A 16,889-nucleotide genomic window follows, 5' to 3' on the forward strand; every position below is an offset into this window, starting at 1 on the left:
AAGTCCTAAGGGGGGAAAAATTTGGTTGCTATTTTTAAAAATTATTTTTAAAGACACAGACAAATGTGAGGAGGAATGGAATAAAACCTCTGTTGAATATACTTGTTACTCAATTCCTCTACATATTTTTTTTTTTTTTTTTTTTTTTTTTTTTTTAGGGGCAGAAATGTCATATGTTTAGATGCAGGACAAAGGGGCATTTTCAAATGAAGAGCTTAAAAAAAATCTATAAAGTAGTCAGTGTAACAGAAGTTAGGCTAAGCACTTCGTTTAAAAAAAAATCTAGGTTAAAGCGTTTGGGCAAATATTTCACAAGCTTTAGAATTAATGAAAACTGAGTCTTTCTTAAGTAGCATTTAAAAAATAATAAGAGCAGTTTATAAACAACTTCTGGGGTTCACTTTGAGTAACATATTTGGGGTATGTTGCTTTACTGTTTTTCTTATATTTTCTTAATTTGAGAGATAAAGAAAATCATGTAATTTTAAAAGTTTTCATGCAGTAGTCTTGTGCTGTAGGTTAAAACAAAAGCATATAGTAAAAATTTACCTACTTAGCAATTGCACATATGTATCATTACTATTACTATTATTACTTGGCATGGTAAATGACCGAACTATATATTTTGGTCATGAAGACAATTCATGGGTTCTTGGCTGTGTCATAAAATGTTCTTTTAATAGTTTAGCAATTAATTAAAAACTCCTTGAATGTGATTCATTACTATTCAGTTTTGTATCTTGAGACATGTGCATTTAAATTTTACAGAACAAATGCTTTTGTCTGCATAGTGTGCTAAAGTAAAAGAAAATAGATTATAAGCTGGTTGTGTTAATTTAAGAGAGCTTTAACATTTAATGCTGTTTTAAGTAGCTAGAGCTAAATTTGATAATTTAATGCAAGGCTATTGTTAAATAGCTAAGATTGGAAACATTTTGCTAAGATGTTATATTTGGCAGTGAAAACAATTTCATAGCTAGTACTGTCTTTATTTTCTGGACTGCTTTCTATCCTATAGAATTTTAAATTTATTTAAATAGATAGTCATGTTGTTTATTTTTAAAGGAATGAGTACTTTGAATTTAAATTCACCATAATGAAAGAGAGTTTCAAATTTTCAGCAAGCTGTTGAACTATGTCCTTGGCTCTGATTTATCTAACCTGTGCAGAAAGTGATTTGACAGTGAAAACTAACCAGAACCAAAAATCAACTGAGAGAACAGGCACGAAGGAAAGAGGAAGCGTTTCGGGAAATGATATTTTCCCATCAGTGGATAGGCATGCATACATTAAAGGTATAAAAGGCAGCAGGGGGAGAAACAAAAGCTGCAAGCTCAGGATCCCGCTAGTCTGAATTGCCCAAATGGGGAAAAAAAATGAAATCATTCTGCTTAAACTTGTTCATTAATAAAAGGAGAATCGCTTTTGTTAAATATGCTGGGTGTGATTATCAAGCCATTTTTTTCTCCCAGACATTGATGAATAAAACATGTGTTTGAGCATTAGGTAAACAAACAATAAATGGATGAGTTCAGTTGCAACATAATAACATTTTATTTAGAAAACATATATAATCATATTTGTATTGGTAATCCAAATTTAATGACTTCTTTCAGTAAAATCAAAGTGCCTCACAAATACCATCTAATGCATTAAGGATTGCTTATTCTTTGCCCATTTTTTAATGTTTTCTTGAAGAAACAGATTTTAAAAGTCTACTGAGCCTGAGCCATATCTAAACTAGAGGAAGTGTGATTTTTTTTCAGAAAACATGTTTCTTTTAAATCATCTTAATTTTTTGTTCACACGTGTTGTGTAAAAGTAAAAAACTAAAGAAATGTATTTCTGGGACTGGTGGGGACATGTCCAGTTTAACTGACTTGGGCTGATTTAAACAAGACTCTGTATACGGCTGAATGCCAGTCTTTGGCTTATTAGCCATTTCATTAACTCAACATCTTCTGTAAAATATGAATGAGAAGAAACCATTTACAATAAGGAAAGCAAACAACAGAATGAATTTCCTCTGTTGGTGTTTTATAAGACTGTTAAACAGAAAATGGAGGGAAGAACTCTCTTTAGACGATATCACTTAATTAAGTAAAGCATCCTAATCAGAGTCCCCTCCAATTGTAATGACTGTAGGGAGTCAAGTACATTTCTGTCTATATTAGAGTATCTAACTGCAATGATTTATTGATATTTATTTTAGAAGTACAACACAAAAGCAATAAAACAGTGGAAGCAGGGAGAGAGGGAACATGCCATTGCTTACAGCAGGTACAGCCAGAACACTTCAACAGAATTTGTGACTGTCTCGTGGGAGGTTTTGCTTTCTAAAATTAGAGAGCACCTTTAAAGGAAAATGTTCTTTTCCTGCATTTGATTTTTCCAAATGTGCGCTGTGACATTTCTTTGTCCATTGGGTAAATCATTGATTCACTTTCTTCACTGCAAGAATCACTGCAAATGAGTGGATGAGCACCTGCTGTTTTCTGCAGTGACATTACTGGATTGCATTCGACACTGATTTTAGTCTTAAAATACAGCTTCTCTGTATGGGAGAGAGATTGGAGGAAGGAGAGTAAATAGACTGTATAGGCAGACAGGCATTGGCTACCCTCCAAGTTGTACACAGCATAAACCTGTTTATCTGCCACATTTCACAAATCTCAAAAACATGTGAATAATCAGGCGAGCAACTGAATAAGTGATTCACACTAGGGAACCTAACCAGCACTCTGATGAGAGGACACTCTCATGCTAAGACATTGGCACAAATAGACTTGTAGTGTGGAAACTGCACATAATAAAGTTGATCAGTGACTCAGAGGAGAAAACAGTTTAACATAAAATGTATCTGAAGAGATATTCAATCATGTGGACTTTGGGATATTTATGTGTAAGTTATCTGGAGAATGGAGTTTAAAAATGGATTTATACCAATACCATTCAAATAATTGGGATCAAAGTAGGATCGGTCTTCAAATTAGTTGTCAAAATAATTAATTTTTCAGAATCAAAATTTAAATGTTGGGGCCAGTATTTTAATTGTACGAAATCATAGATTTGAAATTAAACCACTAAACATGTTTAGAACCTATTTATTTTGAAAAAGGATTTTTTTCATAGGAAGCTATATTCAATTTTACATTTGTGAAAGATGAACTTTGGTGTAATAAGTCAACTAGAGAAAACAGGTGCTCATTATTTTTATGTTACAGCTTTGTTTTTTTAAATTTTTGTTGTTTCTTCTTTATTTGCAGACCTTTAATTCCCTTTATCCTGGGGACTGGAATGATTAGCAGCAAGCTATAAAGTGGAAACTCTCTAAAGGTTTCAGGGCTATCCCTAAAAGTGATAGGGATGCTTTGGTTTTGAAAATTGCTTAGGGTTCTTTATGAATTTCAGGTTTAGCTCACTTCCCTAAGCTAGTCCTGTTATCATTACAGTAAGATAAACTATCTGTTTGCTTGATATGTCTGTCAATTGTCTTATAAAATGAACCTGTCATCTTACCAAAAATAATGCATGTTTCTCTCCATTTACAAACACAGAATACTGTTTCACAGAGGAAAGGAATGATGCAATGAGGCAATTAAATAAACATGTACATCCTTCAGCTTCCTCCCCTGCACTGCAGAAAGGCAAATTGCTAAAACTTTCAGACATCATAACATTTGCTAAATTAGTCAGCAGAGACATCATCATCGTAGCAACAAGCAGTTTTGGAAAAGGTAGGTGACCTGGAATATGATGTTCTAAAGGATGTGCTGTTGCCTTTGAGCGTCCCCACAAAAGCCTTGCTACAAGAGCTCATACCTTGAGGCGACTGCAAATTGTATCTGCCAAATGTGTCTCTTGCCTTGACATTTTCTCATCTTCTCGCTTCTTGTCTCAGGTTCTCATTCTTCAATATCAGGCACAGACACTGACTGAATGGCTCCAATTATCAAGATGCGAAAATCTAAATCAGAACCCGCCACTCTGTGTAAGTCTGTACCTAGCAGTCTCCTCTTTAGCGACAGGACACTTGCATAATATGGCTCATCTTTTCATGTTTACTTCTCTTTGACCTTGTATGATATAATAATACATTTTTTTTTCTTGATTTCTAAGTCCACTGCATAGGAGATCTCACAGAAAACACAACATAAAATGAAAAAGCATTCCTTCAGTGTGTTCAGGTAAGTGACAATTGGAAGTTTTTTAAAGGCGACACTAAGAGTAGTAGCAATTGTGTCAACAGTCTGAGAGCTCAACACATGGATTTTGTGATCAGGGGATTTTACTGAGTTTTCTGCATAGACTGGATATTCCACAAAGCTAAACTCAGTTTTGTGACTCTCAAAATGGTCAACCATAGCTTTTCATTGAGTCATAAAGACCACCTTTTAAAGAGTTTTAAGGTGATAGTTATTCTGAGTCAAAAATGGCCACCAAATCATATATAATCTATTTATCGCAAGAACCTAAAAAATAATAGCTTGGTTACAAGTGAACTTGTGATTATAAAAGCAACATAAGAAAGCATATAGATTTTTTAAAAACTCTTTTCCCGTTTTCCTTGTACCACCAATCCTATCTACAATAGTGACCATTACCATTGGCCATTTTTTTTTTTTTTTTTTTTTTGTATTTTAGCGAAAGGTCTACAGGGTGTTCAGGGTCTCACTACTAGATTGGACTCATAGTGATCTGCCTGTTTACAGCCTCCCAAGAGCTGGGATTATAGGCGTGTTCCACCACGCCCGGTCTCAACTGCTGTCTCAACACGCCCTGGTGGCAGGGCCAGCATGGCAGGTCTGGGGATTGAACCCTTGGCCCCTGTTCCTGCTTGCATGCACTTTAATCCACTGAGCTATTTGGCCGGCCCTCTACTGGTCATATTTTACCAGTCTTTTTATTCATATGCAAGTATACTTACTTTTAAATCACAAATAAAATTATACAATATTTTTTCTATTTTTAAGCTTGCTTTTATTCACTTAGCCAAGTTTGTTGGTGCTTGCTGGGTGCTCCATCTGTGAGTTTGTTTCATTCTCCTAGCAGTTGCAAGGAGTGCCACATAATACAGGATTATGGGTAAAGGCCTCACTATGCTCATGGGTATTTAGGTTATTTTTATTAAATGTTTACTTTTCAAAATAACGCTTCATAACGTGTACACTTTTACGTATTTTTTTTGAAAACGTATTTGGTTGTTGCAGGGTCTCACTGTGCAGTTCAGACTCCAGATGATCCTCCTGTTTCAGCTTCCCCAGCGCTGGGATTACAGGTGTGCACTTTTATGCCCAGACTCTCAGTGTGCCCTGGGGGCGGGGCTGGTGTGGCATGTGGTGCCAAGAATCGAACTACGGTCCCTGTGCTTGCCTCAGCTTGCCTAAAGAGGCACTTAAGTCCACTGAGCTATCTCTCCGGCCCTATATACTTCTATAAGGACAGTTGAAGAATTAATTCCTTGAAGTGGAACTGCTGAGTAAAAACATACTTACAATTTTGAGATAATATTGCCATATTATTATTTTTTTAGTGCTTATTATTATTTTTTAAATTTTATTTATTTATTTATTTGTGAGTGTGTGTGTGTGTGTGTGTGTGGCCAGCTCAGTCCACCAGGGGGCGGGGCTGGCTGGCATGTGGTGCTGGGGGATTGAACTGGGGTCCCTGTGCTTTGCTAAGCTTGTTCTAAGTAGGTGCTTTAGACCACTGAGCCATCTCACCAGCCCCAATATTGCCATATTATTGATAGAACTAAAGATATACCAATTTAGCCTTCCATGACAGTTTTCGAGAGGGAAGGATTTTGACAAGGGCTTCCACGAGTTTTGTGTGTGACCCATAGACTTGCTATCCATCTCTTCACACTTGACTATGCACAGTCCAGTGGCAGCTGCAGTGGTTAGTGGTGACTTGGGGGAGGGAGGAGAGCTATGCCAGGGGCCACTCTGGGATGGGGTGGGAAATGGCTGGGGATGTATGGCTATGAGCAACTCAAGACCAGGCCTGAGTTTCCCCTGACCCTTTGCTATCAGCTTCCCTCAAGGGTGTGAAGGCTGCAGGGTAAAACCAGGAGCCATTCGAACAGGCTCTGGTGAGAGTAAAAAACCTTGTCTGCTTCAAATCATTCTATCCTCTCCCTCCTCTTGTCTCCCCACCCCCCTTCTCCAATCTCAGTCTCTGTGCTGATTCAGCTCTGAGATACACTGACTTTTCTTGCCCATTTTGGCCTGGGTTCTCTGGAAGTGCCATTCTCTGAAACTACGGCTGATCTTCACCAGCCAGAGTTCCCAAGACTTCGTCTCCATTCTGCTGTCTCACTTTTCTACTGGGTTTAACCCAGATATTTACCTGACCTTGACTCAGTCCTTGGCTTTGAAGAGACACCCTGATCCTTGAAATCTCTACTCCTCATCCAATTCTTGTATCCTTATGAGTCCACTTTTCATCTTTAAACAGAAACCCGAGAGTGGGAGTGACTCAGCCTATACCTAAGTCTCAGTCTTTAACTGAAGAAGTTTCTTTAACATTCTCAAGGATAGTTAAAGCAGGAAATTTAGTTTGTATTCAGCATTAACATGCTAGGCACTATGGTAGGACCATAAAAGCAAGGGTAACTAAAACACATTTTATACCTTCCAAAAGCTCATAAGATAGTGAAGACAATGAGACAACACTAACCATATACAGGACACTCTGATATGCATTAAAACAGAGGTATTTAATCAAAATTCTGTGATGTCCCAGTTCTAGAAATTTATCCTGCAGATATACATGTGCAGATACAAAAAAATTTATGGGCAAGTTCACCACGGCATTGTATGTGATGGTGAGGGCTTAGAAAGAGTGCTTTATGTCCCTTAAGAAGTGTTCTCTGTATCTGCTGTGCCGGCCCTGTTCCCAGGGTGCTCTGAGATGGTGACTGAGACTGGGCGTGGTACTGCATGCCTGTAATCCCAGCAGTTGGAGTCTGATTTAGTAGTGAGACCTTGAACACCCTGTAGACCCTTCCCTAAGATACGGAAAAAAATTGTTCTCCACGTGCTAATGTGGAGTGATCTTCAGGATTATTTTATGCAAAAACAGCAAGCTACAGAATGTGCATAGTGTTTATTGTCTTTTGTATAAGAAATCTAAAAGGTAAGACTATATATTAATGTTTATTTGTATATACAGTCATGCACAGTAAATGATTCATTCACACAGACCATGGTGGTCTCAAAGATTGCAATGAAAAATTTCCTGTTGCCTAGTGACATCACAGCCTTTGTAACACTGGAGCATCAAAGGTGCTCGTGTTTACGGTTCCGCTGTGCCAGCAGCCCTGCTGTGCTGCCATGCTATGATGGCATAGCGCAGACAGCCGTGAGCAGTAGGTGGTAATTGATAATGATGATAGATGACTGCTAGTGGCACATGTATTCACTCTGCTATACTCTTTTCATAGTTATTTTAGAGTGTACTCCTATGTGTTAAAAAGGGCTTACCGTAGGACGCTGTGCCTTGTGGCATCAGCAGCCGTGTGCAACTCATTCTTGTATCTTTTGATTACATCAAGGGGCTATGCCAGATCTTTGGCTTCCATGCAATCAAAGTTTGTGTATGCATACTCTATGTTGTTCTCATAATGACAAAAAAAAAAAAAAAAAAAAGCTCTGCTCCAAATCATTTCCATGCCATAGTGGGCCTATAGGTATGGTACCAAAAATCTAGTGGTCCCAGAGGTTTCTTTCCCCTGTTCAGAGTCCCCTTGTCCAGTCCTAGGTAAGTTTCTTTATCCTAAGTAGATGTAGTCAACTTCTTCTGAACACCCCAGAAAATGCAGTTTGGAAAGGAATAGTTTTGCTTTTAAATTCAATACTGGAAACCCTATAATCCCAGCTCCTTGGGAGATGGAAGCAAGAAGATGAGAAGGTTGAGATCCTCTGAGCAGAGCTTAAGAGGAATAAGAAATGGGATTTCCTGCAAAGAGGACCTATGAGAGGCATGGGAACAAATCCAGTGTGGTGGTGCACACCTGTAATCCAAGCATTCAGGGAGGCTGAAGCAGGAAGATCACAAATTCCAGTCCATCCAGGCAATTTAGTGAGACCCAACCTCAAAATAAATAAATAAATGAAATAAAAAGACTTGTAATGCAGCTCACTACAAATGCTGGTACTTAGAAAAAGATATGGGAGTGATTTTAGGGGTACACTTTATTTTTCAAACTTCCTGTTGTCAAGGCCACCTCAGATTTCCTATGTAAGATCTTTATTTGAGTTACAAATAACAGACATTAGCTGCCTTGCCATTAAAAAAAAAGCTACTTCTCTGCAACAAGGATATGGTGCATAGATTTTGCAGAATGTCATATTAAGGTGACTTGGGGAAAGGTATTGGGATAAAATTCTCTGGTCGTTTCCATACACTCATAGTAGGACATTTTGCAAGAAGGTAGTAGAGGCTAAGTAAGTTATGAGGAAAAAGCTGATGATGGTATGATTATGGTGTTAGAAGGTGGTTGAAGAGTAAGAATCATTGCACAAGTTACCCAAGGACAGAATAGGCAGCTGGTACCCGAAGGCTGCTTCTCTTTCTGGCCATTTCTGCACATAATCTCCTCACTGCCTCGTGACTGTGCTGCCTTTTGGCTCCTCTTAGTCATTTATGTCCATGAGGTACTGCCCAAGGGAGGGGACCTAGTTATTCTGAAATCTGGGAGTGTGGCAGTAGGTGAAGAAGAAGATAAGTGCCTCCCACTTTTTTGTTATTTATTATTTATTAATTTTGGTACAGGGTCCCACTCTGCAGCTTTGACTCGTAGTGATCCTCTTGTCTCAGTCTCCTCAGCACTGGGTTTACAGGCATGTGCTATTACGCTTGGTTTCAGGGTTGGCACGGCATGCCTGGGGCTGCAGGGATGGCATGGCATGAGGTATCTGGGATCCAACTCAGCACCTTGCACTTGCCAGCCAAGCGCTTAGACCGCTGAGCTATCTCCCCAGCCTGACTTCCAGTTTTTAAAAATCACCCCTCTGCATCATCCACAAATGTCAATGAAGTCCCTCAGCTGGTCTCAAATCCATCCTGTGGAAAGAGTCTGAAAAAACTTAATTTTGAAATGAAACTTTTAGATGTGACAAAGTGACCGTTCAACTTATCTAGCCTACATCTAATGTCAGTTTCTTTTTAAAAGTACAAGTGAATCATTATTTTATTTTTATGAGATTACCACCCAAATGTGAACCTGTTAAGCGAGTTATTGCCAGCAATCAGGACCACTTCTTACCTAACATCAGCAAGAGGGACTCAGGTGAGAAACAACTCTGATTATAGGTATTTAGTCCAGATTTACATCAGTTGCAACTCCTCCCATGTATTTCTTTTAGCAGCTAATTGAAATACTTTATCACCAAAAAGTCTTGACACAACAGTTATACAAACACGTGTATAAGAACACGGAGAAATTAACTAAGACTTATAATAGGCACCTTAACAAAATGATGGCTTAATTTGTACTCCCTTTGTAATTTTAACTAAATATTGTGGTGAGTAGTTCTTCCTTTAAATACTAAGTATATGGGCATTTATTACGCACCATATGAAAATACTTCAGGAGGTTTGTGATTAATGCCATGGTATTCAGGTGTAGTTTATAAAGACTTTCAGTCAAAGATAAAGGCCCAAGCAGATGAACAGACACATGGAAGCTATGTATGCATACAGCTTAATTCACACCTGCTTGTAGTAGCTCAGTGCTAGCTCTTGGCTTGTCAGTAATGTTCCCAAACAAGTATCTCCCAAACCTAGCTCAGGGCTTCCCTGGAGATGAGCCTCCAGGGCAGGTGGGGGCCAGATAAAATACAGGATTCCAGGTGAAATCTAATTTCAGATAAACAAGATATGTTTTTAGTATAAATACATGTCAAATATCATATGCAGCACACTGTACTACAAAATAGTTGCCCATTAGCAATTGAAATATGGTTGAGTATCTTATTTTTTTTAAATTTTATGTGTGTGTGTGTGTGTGTGTGTGTGTGTGTGTATGTGTGTGTGTGGCCAGCTCAGCCCACTAGGGGGCAGGGCTGGCTGGCATGTGGTGCTGGGGGATTGAACCGTGGTCCCTGTGCTTTCCTAAGCTTGTTCTAAGTAGATGCTTTAGACCACTGAGCCACCTCACCAGCCCAGAGTATCTTATTTTTTATTTTAATCATTGTAGTACTGCTGTAGAATCCATAGCATTCACATTGAGCTACATCCCCAGCTCTTTTCTTATTTTTTTTAATTTTGAGATAGGCTCTCCTTAATACACTAAGTTGCCCAGGTTAGGCTTAAATTTGTGATCTTCCTGTCTCAGCCTCCCTGAACGCTGGGATTACAGGTATATGCCCCCACACCCAGCTATACTTTTAGTTTTTCTAAATCTAACAATCCTACTCCAGGGGTGCTGAAGAATACCCACTAACCTCCTTTCCCTGCTCTGTATGGCTGAACTTAGGATCTTTTAACCGTGTAGATATTTGCTCCCCTGCTTATATGCTTACTGTCTGAAACATAGTACCTGGGTGGTTTGAAACCCCCGAATCCAGAATTTGAATTTAGCACTGTGTCCTGAGTCTCTTGTTGGATATTCCCTGCTTTGTGATGAATGTGGCTTGTTCTCCCAGGGGTCATGTGTTCAAGACTTGCTCCCCAGGGGTAGAGTTGAGGGGGTGGGAACTCGAAAGGTGGGGCCCAGTTGGAGGGCATTAGGGTACTGAAGGTGCTCCCCTTGGATAGGATTAAGGTAGTTCCCTCACAGACCCTGAGTTTTTTCTAGACAGGGAGTTGTTATAAGAGAAATCCAACCCTGAGCCCTAAATTTCTCTCTCTTTTATGCCGGCATGTGATCTCTTCTTCCCCAAAGCACTCCCACCATTGTGGAGCCATCGATCATGAGCTGAACTGAGGCAACTCCATGCCCTTAAACTGTGAACTAAATAAGCATCTGTTCTTTGTAAAGTTGCCAGCCTTGGGTATTTTGTTATAGTAACAGAAATGGAGTAACACCTAAGCTTGCCCCTGTTACTTATGCTTGTTTCCTCCCAACTGAGGATGTTGTTCGTATTTTCAAATAATTTTTAAACATTAGTGACTGGAGAGACATTGGCTACCATGGAAATTCTAAGATCTATAGTCCTCTCTCTGTCTCCTTGAATTTGAATGCCAATTTTGATTTTTCAAAAGTGTGTTCTTAAGGTTCAGTGCCTAGCTTTACAAAGAAAAAGAAAAAGAAAAAGCACACACAAATGGGAAATGAGATGGGAGGATGCCCTAGCCAAGTTCCTCCCCTCTACAGCTTGGCTTGTTGAAGCTTTGGGAGAGGCAGCTACTCAATAGTTTAGTTTCAAATTAAACCTGGATTTTCTAAGCCAAGCCAAATGCCACCACTGCCAAGACCCCACAACTAAGAGATTGGAACAGCTCTTATGGCAGAGTAGGCAATAAGTAATACAGAGTTGGCAAATTTAAGATAAAGCCCTGGCTCTGTACCTGACCTGGCTGTGAGATCCTAAGCTCATGACTCTCAGTGTACTTTTCTCCAAAATGGCACAGTAAGGCAGCTATGAAGGAAGGTGCTATGTGTAGAGATAATTCGTAAATTTTAAGTGCAACTCAGACATTTGTAGTGATGGCAATGATGGTCGCAATTGAGACATAGACATTATATCACTTATTCAAGATCTATGTCACTTAGACATTTAAATCTTTCTCACTATTTGGTTCATATGAACTATATATATAAGATTGCTGTTATATTTATTATATGGGTTGAGAAAAGAAAAAAAAGGCACTGAAAACAAACCCAATTCCATATATTTTAGAAAACAGCCTACTCAAAGATCTTGCGTTTAGAACTGAAATGTTTGGAGTAGAATATTTTGTTGATTTAGGATGACGTTGAAAAACAGATAACAGAGAAGGACACTGAAATTTTTTATGTTTATTTTATTTTTGGGGCAATACTCAACACACAGCCTACAGAACATTAGCAAAGTCTTCTACACACATTTATCATTGTTATCATTATTATCAAAGTAACAGTTTGGAGTTTTCATGCACAGAAAAGGCTGTGATGTGATTGTTTGCGCATCTATTTGCTCTCTAAGAAAACAGCAAAGGAAGAGGCTGGACCAGATTTCCCCTCGCTCCTCTGTAACACTGTGTCCTAGGCCAGTGGAGAAGGCCACAGCAAGCTCCCAGGCCAGCTCTGGTGAAGGCCTGCAGAAGCGCTTCTGGGTGCCAGCTCTGACTGAACAGTATTAATCCTCGTCCAATTTTACTTCGTTTATTTTCCACTCCTGAACTTTGAACCCAGGGTCTCTCACATGCTAGGCAAATACTCTACCACTGGGTTACATTTCCAGTCCTTTTGAGACAGTCTTGTTAATTTTCTCAGGCTGGGTTTGAACTTGGTGATCTGAGGCTCCTAAATAGCTGGGATTTTAGGCATAGGCCACTGTGCCATACTAATCTTTTTTTTTTTTTTCTTCACTATACAAGATGTGATTGAAAAATATGGTGAATATTTAACATTTTCAAAAATTATTACAGTAAAAGATACAGTATCATTAATCCTTCTCAAAATAATCCCCCTTACTTTGAACACTCTTGCCGTCATTCTGGTCTCTTTTTGGAGAGGGGTCTTTTTATTTTATTAGTACATTTGTAAATCAGGTAGCTTAAAATCATCTTGGGGAATGGTTACACATACATCTTAAGCTTGTTTCTTTGTCTTTATGTCCTCTTCCTTGCCCCTCCTCGGGTTCCCCTACTGTCTTAGCTCATGGTATGCCATAGAGTGGTTACATTAATTGGGATTATTAGGCTCCTGTGCGTAGCATGTTTTTATTCCTCTCATTCCCCCTTTTCCTCTTCACCCCTCTTCCTTGCTCTCTTGGACCACTTCCCAGTTTCTAGAGATCTGTTCCCTTATTCCTTTTATAACTCTCCTTTTTCATTTTCTTTGTACTTTCCTCACTCAAAAGATACCACGTTGTATTTAAGCTTGTGTGTTGGGGTTATTTCACTCAACATATTCTCCAGGTGTATCCATTTCCCTACAATCATCTCAAATGCATCATTCTTTATAGTTGAGTAGTATACCATTACGTATTAATACCACGTTTTCTTTAGGCAGTCATCTGTTGATGGGTAATACAGGCTGCTTCCAGGACTTAGCTGTTATGAATTGTGCTGCAGTAAACATTGCTATAAACATGTGCCACTGCTGCATGGTGACTTAGTTTTTTTGAGAAGATACCTAGCAGGGACATAGCTGGATAATAAAGAATTTCTAACTCCAATTCTTTGAGAAATCTCCACACTGATTTGCATAATGGTTGTACTAGTTTGCATTTCTACCAACAATGTAGGTGTATTCCTTTTTCACCACACCCACACCAGCAATTTCATTGTTTGATTTCCTAATGATTGCCATTCTTTCTGGAGTAAGATAGATCTCAGCATTGGTTTAAATTTCCTTTCTCAAATAGCCAGAGGCGTAAATTTTTTTCATATATTTATTAACAACATGTATTTCTTCCTCCATGAAGTGTCTGTTCATTTCTATTTCCCATTTCGTAACTGGATCTTGATTTTAGGTGTTTTATTATTATTATTATTTTATTTTATTTTATTTTATTTTATTTTATTTTATTTTTTTAGTTCGTGGCATAGTCTAGATATTAGTTCTCCATCTGAAAAGTAGTTGGCAATTTTTTTCCCATTCTGTAGGTTGTCTGTTCGCTTAACTGGCTGATTGTTTTGTTTTACAGAAGCTTTTTAGATTTACATAATCCCATGATTGATTCTTGCTGCTATTTCTTGTACAATTGAAGTTATATTTCTTTTTCTTTTTCTTTCTTTCTTTCTTTCTTTCTTTCTTTCTTTCTTTCTTTCTTTCTTTTTTTCTTTCTTCTTTCTTTCTTTTTTTTTCCATAACTGGAGACTGAACTCAGGCCCTTGTGCTTGCCAAGCAAGTGCTTATTCTACTGAGCCATCTCCCCGGCCCCTGAAGTTACATTTAGAAAATCCTTTCCTACACTTATATCTTTAAAGGTTTTATTTATTTTATCTTAAAATAGGTTTAACGTTTTCATTTCAATGTTTATATAATAGATCAATTTTTTACAATTTAATTTTATTGGTACATTTTAGATTAACATTCATCATAAGGAATTTGTACATTCATGTATTTTTACATGATGCAAATCATGATTCTTGTTTTCTCCTTTCCCTTTCATCCCTTTAACACCTCTTTCCCTCATTTACAAAATGTGTATTTTCATTTTTTTTCTTTATTCTCTTTCCTTTTACTTTTGTTCCAAAATGTCCCCATTTGAATTTTTTTCCTATTTCTCAATATCTATTATATATATGTTAGTCCTTATTCACACTTCTGGTTTCACACACTAGAGAAACCAGGAAATATTTGAACATGTGTGTCCAGTACATTTCATTAAGATTATATTCTCAAAGTGCCTTCATTTGCCTTGAAACATACCAAGTTCACCCTTCTTTATGGCTTAGTAGTATTCTTCTATATAAAAAACCCACATCTTCTTTATTCATTCAGGGAGAGGTGGACATTTGGGATTTTTCTAAGTTTTAGCTATTTACCAACTGTACTTTTTTTAATAGGATAGTTTCAACAATTAATATATATTACATTGTTATCTTCTTAGTGGTTACCCACAGTACAAAACACAGACAGAATATCCTGTCCAAACGCTGTTAGTACAAATCTTTCTTCTCATTGAATTAAGTGAAAGTAGTTGTATATCTACCCTAACTATTATGCATATACAGATGCAAAATGATCCTTCCTTTGAATCCCCTTTTTTTGTTTAGTCCTGTAAGAAATGGATATTCCATTGGCATCTGAATACTATAGGTGCGTGAATTCAGCAAAACAATCCAACACAGTTCAGCAGTTCACAATAGTAGTGGGTTATCCATAGAAGTTGTTGCCTCGAGCCTTTAACAGCTCAGCATATTAATATGGATTTACTTTATATACCTTGTTTTTATACTTTTCTACTGGATGGTTAAGACCAAAATAAAGCAAGACTTATATAACAAGAAATGTAACTATTGTATCTGATAAGATCAGTCAAGTACCCTTAGGATTTATCCCTTAACCCTGTACCACAGTTTGCAGATCCTTTGCCAGTGTCAGCCATGTGGATAAGTTGCGGCCATTGTTTGACCAGTTTGCTCTCTGTGAAAGCCTGAGAGAATGTTTTCTCTTCCTGAGACTCTCCTTAGGCACACTCTACAACAGCAATCACATTGCTCTGTGACCCTATAATTTCCTTGATCAGAAAATTTGGGACACAACTGAGTTACATGATGTTACAGTATAGGTTCTCCTATGTCCTCAGTCTTCACTGACCTTGAAAAGCTATGGTCAAAATATTGGCTGTCCTTGCAGCCCTTCTATTTCTCTAATTTTTGGTCTGCAAAATTAGGTTGTTAACCTTCCAGAAGAGAAGCTTATTATTACCCTGCAACATATGCAGTTGGGTTTAACTTCACTATCTGTCTGAATATCAGACATCTTACACATAACATGGAACAGGTATTCTCCATCAAGTATTGATACGTTAAACATTAAGTCCCTACAGAATATGGAGATAAAAATTTAAAAAATGAAAAATATTTAAAGATTATACAGGAATTTTGAAATCTAACCATATTCAGCATTGTAGCAGGACAGTCCTGTGACATATTTTTTCTTTTTCTTGTGTCTTTTTTTCACTTATCACCCATTAAAAACTTCTATTTGAGAGACAGTATGGTAATAATTAGTATGTCATGACAAGAAGCACATATTTAGAAGATCAGAATGACAGGCATTCCAAGCATGACCCTTCTAGTACACATTGCTATCTTTAGTGCAGTTGCTTGGTTCACAGATATCAGCTGTTAGTTAGTCAGGGTGAGAATCCTACCAATTAACTACCAGCTTCAAAAACCTGCTGATGTTTCTCAGGATCATTGCCTTGCCCATCTTGTGTGTATAAATGTATGGCTTTGTCCCTGTACTGTTTCAAAGCTTTTCTCCTTGCCCTCTTTTCATTGTCTAATCTCAAGTTCTCACTTTTCTTTTAATTGTGTTATACCTTTCTATTTGTATTTCTTCTTCTGAGTTCTTATACTAGGGAGACTATATGATATTTATACATGTTGGTCTGGTTTATTTCACTTATGAGTATATGTTCAAGTGGCATCCACTTAAATATAAATGCTTCAAGTTTATCGTTCTCTATAGCTGAGTAATACTCCATTGTATAAAAATACCACATCTTTTTCAACCATTCCTCATGTGACAGGCATCTTGGTTGTTTCCAAGATTTGGCTATCACAATTTGTGCTGCTATAAACATAGGTACACATATAACACTATGATATGACATTTTCAGTTCCTCTGGGAAAATTCCCAGTAGGAGGATAGCTGGCTTGAAAAGGATTTCCAGTCCTAGGAAATCCTTTCCTAAGGAGTCTCCACACTGATTTCCATCATGGTTGCACCAGTCTACATTCCCACCACCAGTGGAGAAGTGTTCCCTTTTCCACACAGCCTCCCCAACATTAGTTGTTGGTTGATTTGTTTATGATAGCCATTCTTTCTGGGATGAGATGTTATCTCAGTGTTGTTTTAATTTGCATTTCATGGATGGCTGGTGATATGGAGCATTTTTTCATATATTTATTTGCTTCTTTTTTCCATAATTTTATTGAGAGACAAATAGCAATAAGACAGTTTCAAATCAAATTGGTATGACAGTTTCAATAATTAACACTTTGCATACTCTCTTCTTAGTGGTTATTTGCTGTACAAGATGCAGACATGATATCCT

At 37.8% G+C, this 16,889-nt stretch overlaps 1 long non-coding RNA gene across 12 annotated transcripts in view; it reads left to right on the forward strand.

Moving 5' to 3' along the window:
* LOC111818287 overlaps positions 1 to 16,889 on the forward strand; it is a 59,980-nt gene that overhangs the window by 17,619 nt on the left and 25,472 nt on the right. For all 12 annotated transcript variants that reach the window (XR_002822304.1, XR_002822308.1, XR_002822310.1 and 9 more), the window contains 4 exons: positions 3,558 to 3,737; positions 3,902 to 3,991; positions 4,120 to 4,187; positions 4,993 to 5,085. This is a non-coding gene — a long non-coding RNA (uncharacterized LOC111818287). The remainder of the gene's footprint in view (positions 1 to 3,557; positions 3,738 to 3,901; positions 3,992 to 4,119; positions 4,188 to 4,992; positions 5,086 to 16,889) is intronic.

This window comes from Octodon degus, unplaced genomic scaffold, assembly GCF_000260255.1.
Source record: "Octodon degus isolate 3935 unplaced genomic scaffold, OctDeg1.0 scaffold00086, whole genome shotgun sequence".
In the NCBI taxonomy this organism is placed as follows: Eukaryota; Metazoa; Chordata; class Mammalia; order Rodentia; family Octodontidae; genus Octodon; species Octodon degus.